The 8,665-nt window shown below is 60.8% G+C and overlaps 1 long non-coding RNA gene across 1 annotated transcript; it reads left to right on the plus strand.

Annotated features, from left to right (window-relative positions):
• The first annotated feature begins 207 nt into the window (after positions 1–207).
• On the plus strand, positions 208–7,456 carry LOC115275260. Its single transcript, XR_003901448.1, has 3 exons — positions 208–324; positions 5,570–5,742; positions 6,813–7,456. It is a non-coding gene; the product is annotated as an uncharacterized LOC115275260 (long non-coding RNA).
• Positions 7,457–8,665: the final 1,209 nt, after the last annotated feature.

Below are 8,665 nucleotides of genomic sequence, written 5' to 3' on the forward strand. Positions count from 1 at the left end.
CTCCCTGTTGTCTCTCCGCAAGTAAGCGGGGCTAGGAAGGCACCTGGAATTCAATGAGGCGGAAAGGGCCGGACAAACAGGACAGGTGGCACCAATCAAAGCTGAAGCTCAGACAAGGCCTCGGAGGCCCCCGGGCATTGTGAGCTCAGATCGCCTCCGTGGAGACTTCCTTCCTGCTGGGCCCCGGAGAGATGGGCCCCTGGAAGAGGGCCTCCAGCCAGCACCCGCCCCTGCCTGGGAGCCGTCGGGGCAGACGCGCAGGCCAGAGAGGCCGGCGTGGGTGCTCCAGCGCATGGGCCTGCAGGCAGGGTACCGAGAAGGAAGGTGGGGTCACCCTGGTGTTTCATGGCCACCTCTGGTCAGTGTGGGAATGACGGGCTTGCACTGGGCACTGACTTGAACATCTCTGGGCCTCAGTTTCCCCATCTCTGAAGACCCAGGGCCCAGAGGCCATGCTCTGGCCCCACCTTGTCTCACCCCTGAGCCTGGGTGGGGTGCTCTCCCAAAGTGTGAAAGAGCATGCATCCGGAGCCTCCCGCCAACCTTCTGGAACACCGGGCCCTCCCTCAGACCCCGCCCCGGAGGGCTGACTGGACGCCCCCCGGTCCTCTTCCCCGGCGTGAACACAGCCACCGCGTTGACCTTGGGCCGAGGCTCCCTTCGGCTTTCCAACAGCCCCATAAACCAGGCCCTGTCATTGGCTCTCATCTCTCAGATGGGGAAACTGAGGCCCAGCGAGCTTAGGAGATGCTCCCAAGCTTTCCCAGTTCGGAAAGGAGGGGGCGGGGGTCTGGACCCACGGGGGACGCCAGAGGCTTTGCGCTTTTCACCAAGCGAGTGGAACACCCTGGCCTGGGATGTCCAGGTGGCTGCCGAGGCCACTGCGTCCTTCCTGCCTCCCTCCGCCCCTTGCTCACCCCTCCGTGCTCCAAGCATGCTTCTAGGCATCCCCCATCCCAGTAACTAGATGCTTAGTCACCTCACACCGTTCGGGGAGCTGTCCCCGGCTCCCTGAGCCCCCCGAGCGGTGGAGGACGCGGGCAGGGGTGCCCCTCGCGGTTCCTGCACCTGTGGGCGGGGACAATGGGCGAGAGACGGCGGCTGCACGCAGGCGCAGGGGCGGGGGGCTGCCGCCGAACTGCACCCCTGCAGGAGGCCCTGGGGCCCGAGGCTTGTTTGCTCTGGCAGCTGGTGAATAGTCCTGCAGAGACTCCACGCCCCCCACTTCCGGGGGGCGGGGGGGTCGTGTCTTCTTTAAGTCATTCTGTTGTGTCGATAATGCCTATTCTTTCCACAGGGCCGTCTGCCAAGGTAAATGTTGGTGTTGTTTTAAAGCTGTGCATTCTATCACTGTGGGAACCTCTTAAGGAGGGGGTTGGGCAGGAGGCGGAGGGGGAAAGGCCTCTTCCCCCCCTTTTCTCACCGTGGCTTTACCGTGAGACGCCGTCTGGAAGGTGCGGGTTTCCCCAAGCGTGTGAGGTCGTGTTCCTTCCCGCGGGACTTTCTCTCTCCTTCCGCCCCACGGAGGCCGATGCAGTCGCCGGTCGTGTCCTAGAAAAATAAATAAATAAATGAAAAGGAAAGAGGAAGACGGCGACAAAGGGGAGGGGAGGTGGGGGCTTCCAGGACGAGAGACCCTCTGGAGCTCAGGAGGAAAGTCTGAAATGTGCCGTCGGGAAAGAGAAGGGGAAAGAAGTCTTGGAACGGAATCCACTCTGCGTTTGTGGGAGCCGTCGGTGCGCAGGAGGGCGGTGGGGCAATTTTAACCGAAGAGGCCGAAACTGCACAAGGCCTGGGCCCCCGGCCTGTCCTGGAATGCAGGGGCCACGCCACCACCTCCTGCCAATTATGGGGCCTGCCCCCGGCCTCAGGGCGCCCCAGTTAGGTGCCATGCCCCTGGGCCCCGCTTCGGGGCTGGGTGGGCCAGATGCATGGCCCCCACTGCGCCCGGCCGGGCCCCGGGACACAGGGGATCTGTTCTCCCACCGACGCCCTAATGAGGCCGGTGCAGGGGCCGGGGGGGGGGCCGAGGCAACGCCACGGCCACCGGGTTCATTTGGGCTTGCTGGGCGAGAGCAGCAAAGAACAGGCCTGGGGCTCTACCCCAGACCACCTGCGCCTCTCAGCCACTCCTCCGTGACTGGCACTCTCGGGGGCCCCTGGGCACTTGCCTTGGCCTAAGGGAAACCTTCCTCCTGGCCTCCCGTCCTTCCACGATTGCCCTGCGTGGGCGTGGTGGGAACCCTGCAGAGACGGGACACACAGCTCTCCGTCCTGGAGCTCATGGTCTCCCAGGAGCTCAGAGCGACAAAGGAAAGGACGGTGGGCCCCAGGAGGCAGAGGACAGGGATGCCCCACCCCAACTGGGGGGGACAGGCAGGGCGAGTGGCAGGAGAGCTGTAGGAGCAGGGCACATGCATGTAGGGGGAGAGCCTGTAGGGAGAAGGGCGCCACCCCTCACCGCCCCGGCCCTGCAGCCTGAGCATGGAGGCCTTCCTGGGGCCCCGGGGTCACCCGTGAGGTTGCTCTCTCTTCAAAGGCTGCCTGCCAGGCCCTGTGCCCTCAGCTCCCTCCACCTGGACACAGGCAGGCTCACCTCCTCCAGGAGGCCAAGGGGCACCCTCAAAACCACTGGGCTCAGCAGCCACAGAGGCGGGCTTGCTGTCTGTGGGACTACAGTCTCCATGGCTGACCGCCACTTCCTAGCTGTGCCCCTTTGGGCAAGTGACTTGACCTTCCTGAGCCTCGGGTGGCTTGCATCAGAAGGGAGTTAATGGCCATCCCTGTCTTGTGGGGTCACGGTCAAGAGGTGGAGCTTCCATGTGCAAAGCGATAAGATCCCTGTGGGTCTTTACAACCCCCTCTGGCCCCGGGTCCCTGTGGTTTAGCGTCTAGATGCCAGCTGCCCAGGACGGGGCCCGCATGTGCGCCACTGTGGGTTTTGAAACGGAAGACGCAGATGTGCCCACCTCCCGCTGCCGCCACTACCGTGTCCTCAGCGTGCGGGGCACTGGGCTTGGCACCCCATTTCTTCCTGGGACTTCACAACAGCCGATGAGGAAGTGGAGGCTCTGAAGGGGTCCAGTGACTTCCAGAGCATCCACAGCTGACACGCGGTGACAGCGGGACCAGTCCGGCCGCCACTCCCCGCCCCGTGTCAAGTGTGGACGCGTTCCCGTCATCACGACACTGCAGACGTGTCCGCTGGACTCCCGAGAAGGCAGCAGACCCGAGTCCCTGCCTGGGACGCCCTGTCTGCAGGCGGCAGGCGGCTCCCAGGCCCGGGACGGGGACGGCACCAGGGCCGGGCAGGGCTCGAGGGCCGTGTTTGCAGGAAGTCGTAGTCAGGAGCTGTCCTCACGCTCTTCCTTCCCTTAGTGCGTTTCCTCTGACAAAGAACAGCAAGGCAAGGCGGGCAGAGGGCTCACGGTGGCGCCAGGGCCCCGCTGTGACACATTTTTAGAGGGACCAGCATGAAACAATCCCCGTGACCTGTGGGATCAGGGCAAGTGGGGGGCAGAGTGAAACACGCAGCTCAGAGCTGGGGGCGCAGTTGGACCCCCACTTCTGCACGCACGTGGCTGGTGCTGCTGGGCTTGGGGGCCAGTGCAGGGAGCCCAGGGGAAGCTGGGTCTTCGAGCGGCAGGGGCAGGGAGGGGCAAGGGCAGAGTGAGCACCCCTGACCCATGGACCAGGGCAATGGTCCTTGCGGTGCCGGGCCAGGTGCTGTCGGAGACATCGCACAGGTGATGGTGCGGGGCTGCGTCCGGCACATGGGGGGGAAGCCAAAGCCTCGACAGGAGAATGTCTGAAACTTGGGCCACTTTTCTCTCCACTCTCAGATGGGGTGGGGTGGGGGTCTGCTCACTAAGTCCCACCTGCCCTTTCTTTCCTGGCCTCAGTTGGCCAAAAGTGACCAAGCATCATGCCGTCTCTGGCTGCTGGTGTGTTCTGGAAGGCCTGGGGCACGGGGAGGGGAGGCGCAGCCTCTCAGCCGAGGGCGTCAGCGGCTGGGTCAGTTTGAGAGGGGAGCCCCTGTCTTGTCGCCCGCGGGTCATGGGGGGCTGCATAAGAGGGCACCAAATAAGCAGAGCGAGGGCCCACTGCACGCCGGGCCAGGAGCTAAGCCCTACATGTATCGCTTCTCATTTCATTTCCCAGCAAACCCACAGGATGGGCATCCTGGTCCTGAGAACGTGAGGCAATCAGGAAATGGCCAGAGCCAGGCGTGAGCCCACATCACTGGCTTTGACAGCTTTATTGAGATATAATTTACAATCCGTACTACTCACCCATTGAAAGTGTACGTGGCTTTGAGCATATTTACAGAGTCATGCAAGCATCGTCACGTCCTAAGTTCTAGAACATTCCATCCTGAAGGCCGACAGTCAGCCCTGTTCCCTCCCCATCCCCCCGCCCCGGCCAAGCCAACACTGACCTGCTTTCTGTCTCCGCAGACCTGCGTGCTCTGGATGTTACCTTTAGGTGGGCTTCTACCACATGTGGTCTCTTACTTTTATTTATTTAGATTTTTTTGACATTTATTTATTTTGAGAGACAGAGTGTGAGCAGGGGAGGGGCAGAGAGCGAGGGAGACACAGAATCCAGAGCAGGCTCCTGGCTCTGTGCTGACCGCTCAGAGCCCTATGGGGGGCTCGAACTCAAGAACCATGAGATCATGACCTGAGCCGACATTGGACGCTTAACCGACTGAGCCCCCAGGTGCCCTAGTATGTGGTCTTGATTTAATGTTTTTTTTTTTAACTTAGTGTCATGTCTTCAAAGTGCATCCATGTCCTAGCAAATATCAGAATAGCATCCCTTTTTATGGCTGAATAATATCCCAATGTACAGAGACACCATCAGTTGATGGACGTTTTGGGGCAGCTTTACAGTTGGGCTGTTTATTGTGAGCGGCGCTGTTGTGACTTGTGTTTGCTCTGAGGCACACCCCCGTGAAGGGAACTGCCAGATCACAGGGCAACGCTGTGTTTAACCTTCTCTTTTATTTAATTTTTAAATGTTTTTTATTTATTTTTGAGAGAGAGAGAGAGTCAAGGCGAGCAGAGGAGGGGCAGAGAGAGAGAGGGAGACACAGAATCGGAAGCAGGCTCCAGGCTCCGAGCTGTCAGCCCAGAGCCCGACACGGGGATGGAACCCACGAACCGTGAGATCATGACCTGAGCCGAAGCCGGACGCTTAGCCAACTGAGCCCCCCAGGCGCCCCTGTGTTTGACTTTCTGAGGGACCTCCAGACTGGTTTCCAGAGCAGCTGTTTTCCATTTTCACCAGCAGCATAGGGAGTTCCAGTCCCCCCCACACTCCCCAGCTCTGGTTTTTGCCTGTCTTTTTGATTCTAGCAACCTAGAAGGTGTGAATTGCACGTATGCACACTTCCAGCTCACAGCCTTTCCTCCTTTACCAGGTGAACTCCGTGGCCTTCCTGCCTCCACTCCTCCAGCCCCCTTTCCCTGCATCGGCTTCACAGAGCCCCTATGGAGAGGGACTCCACAGGGAGGGACAGACATCTGAGCGTAGAAAACCACATCTCCTCTTTCCTTGTTCATAGTCTATGGACGCAGGTCTCGATTGAGCGCCTGTGGCGTGTCCAGCTCTGCCTCGGGAGGCCGGGGTGAAGGTGAGGGCCAGGGTCCAGCTCTGTGATGACGCAGCTAGTGCTGACGGAGGGACAGATGCTCCGGGGACTCGTGTCCTTGAAGAGGCGCCTGGAGGATAAGAAAGGTATCATACAAAGCGAGGGAGGGGTAAGGGACTCAACGTTTCCTTCCTTCCTTTGACAATTATTTATTGATCCCCGGTTGCGTGCTGGGCATTGTGCGTAGTAGCTGAAGGCACGGAGGTGGGGGCTGTGCACCCCTCTGCCTCTTCCTCCAGGCAGGCGGGGCCTGGCGAGGCAAGCTTGTTTTCACAGTTGATGAGGTCCTCCAGCTGCGTGAGCGGCCCCTCAATTGCAGGCCAGCTTGGGTCTAGAGCAATTGCATGCAAATCACGGAGACAGAGCAGCTGACATTTGTGACCCGGTGGACACACATAAGCAGCCATAAGCACCTTTGTAACCATTAAACCATTAAACACAACGGCCCGCGTGGGCTGGAGCCGGCCAGGCCCGTGCAAGCAGCACCCGCTGCTCCAAGCGCTCCCACCCGGCGACGCACGCGTCCCGGACGCTGAGAGCGCAGCTCCCTTTGGCAAAGCCCCGCCCCGGGTGTTAGACGTGTGCTCCGTGGGCCTTCCAGGCCCCTTACAACAAACGCTCTTGTGCCTGGTGATTACTTCATTCAGGGTCTCGATGCTTCAGTCCAGGTGAGGGCAGGAGCATAGAGCGTCGGGGGACGAGTCCCTTCCTGGGGAGGCTGGGGGGCTGGGGCCAAGCACCTCCTCGGCCCGAGGTGGCCCTCTGGGTCCCTGGCGCGTGCCCGCCCTTCACAATGAAGTCTGACTGTAAAAACCGCACAAACATCCCCAGCCATCTGCTCCCTGTCTGTCGGGCGTTCACGCGTGATTTATTTGTTTTCCGGATACTCAGCGTACCCTGTGCCGTCAGGACTTTTCAATGCAAACCGAGTCTGCTTGTTTTGTGTTGGGATGCGAGGGGCTCTTTCCTTTTCCTGTCACTGAAGCGACTCCCGGGGGTCAGAGGGCGGCGCCGGAGCGAGTCCGCAGAGACGGCAGTGCTGCCCCCGGGGGCTCTGAGTCAGCGAGGGCGGGCAGCAGGGCTTCGGCCACTCGGCTGGCCCCGAAGGCCTCGAGAGGAGCAGACCTGGGGTTCCGCTCACTAACTGAATTTCCAGGTCTGTCTCGGCGCCTGCGTGTTGGCTGTGGAACTCGAGGGGATGCCCTGCGCTTCCAGGCTGAGACATCATTTCTTCTGCCCTTGGTTGCTGGGGGAATTGACTGACCAAGTCATTCCCCGTGGAACGCCCTCCTGGGGTGTCCGCCTTGGACTTCAGGCAAGCTCCTCCAAATTCAGGCCCCCACGAGGGCGAGAGCAGTCACGGGGCTCATCTGCCCAGGCTCCTGGGCACCGTGGGGAGAATCAGGAACAGAGGAGACTAGGGAGAGATGCCCCAAGGGTGTAAAATCTCAGGACAAGGACTGAGGGGGGCTTCAGAGGTCAACAGACCCCAAGGGCAGAAGCAGCTTTGGAAACCATCAGATGTGATCCCGAGCGCCCAGGAGGGCTCGTGCTGGCTGGATGCCTCTTGGAGAGCAAATCGGAGGGAGAACGGGATGGAGCAGTGCCCTCCAAGTCCAGCGCCTGGCCCCACCCTCAGTGGAGGAGGGGCTGTAGCTCCAGGTCCCCTACCCCTCGGTCCCCTACCCCTTGGTCCCCTGAGAACAGGTGCTTGGGTCTCCCTCCGAGGGTCAGCTGCACCATGAGCAGTGAGGCACACCCCCTCACTTACTAAACTGGATCGGCCATTCAATCACGCAATGACTATTTTCACTCAATATTTATTGACGCTGTCCTGCACACACCCACTGAGGCGGTGCCGGGCCCCAGCCATGCAGTGGGGAGCAAACCCCAGCCCGTCCCCTCCAGTGCCCCTCATCTGGTGGCGGACAACATGCAAAATTAGAGAACCAGGCACATCAACATATAATTATGAATCTGCAACGTGCCATGAAGAGGAAGAAGGGAAGGTGATGAGAGATAATAGTTTAGCCCATGGATTTCAGGCAAGCTGGCTGGAGGCCGCCAGCCCGACCGAGCCCCAAAGGGTGAGGAATGACAACTACGAAAACAACAGTCATGGTGATGATAAGTCACTTCTTGAGGGCTTAATAGGCGGTGCAGGAAGGCTGCACCTGCATGGACTTGGCGTGCAGTGACCTGCTTGGTGCTGGGTCAGTGTGTTCCGTCACCATCTCACGGTAGGTGTGAAGAGCCGGGCCGACACTGGGAGCAGGATTAGGTTTTCTCCAGCAGAAGCTGTGGCCTGAGCCGGGGCTTTTCAGAGGGGTAAGCGGAGATAAAGAGGCTCCTCTTCCCCAAGGGCAGAGACCCAGCCTTGGGCCCCTGGGGATGCCGGCCTGTGGGACCCTCTGGAGAGGCCTCAGCTCCAATCCCATTCATGGCCTGGGATGAGGTTGGGGCTGGAGAAGCCCAGCTCTGGGTCGGCCGTGGTGAGGCCCTGCACGGGCCCTGCTGGCGCCGGCAGCCAGCGGGCAGAGCGGGCCACCCCCAGCCTCCCTCAGGCTCCACATGGGAGCTGAGACATTTGCAGAGACACCAGGACAGCAGTGCCCCCAGGCCACTTTGGACGGCAGTGGAAAATACATAGCCTCGTGCACCTCTACATTTGGTTGAAGATGGCGAAATTTGTCAGGGCCGTTGCCCGCCCGCAAATACAAAAGCCTCACATCCTGGGGTCCAGGCCAGAAGCCCCAGGGAGAAGCCCCCGCCCCGGGGAGGAGGCTTGCCCCAGCCCAGCAGGGCAGGCCACGGTGGGGGGCAGGGCCAACAGGTACCAGTGGGTCCTTGGCGGCCAAGATGAGGTCATCGCTGCTGCGGGCCTGGAGGCTGCGAGGACCGGCAGCTGCCGCCGGCATCTGGAGCCCCTCCTGCTTCTCTCAGTGGGGAAGTATGCTGGTCTGGGTGTCTGCTTTTTGGATGCTTTCCTCTCCCCACCCCCAGCTCCCC

Source organism: Suricata suricatta, chromosome 12 (genome assembly GCF_006229205.1).
Source record: "Suricata suricatta isolate VVHF042 chromosome 12, meerkat_22Aug2017_6uvM2_HiC, whole genome shotgun sequence".
Taxonomy (NCBI): Eukaryota; Metazoa; Chordata; class Mammalia; order Carnivora; family Herpestidae; genus Suricata; species Suricata suricatta.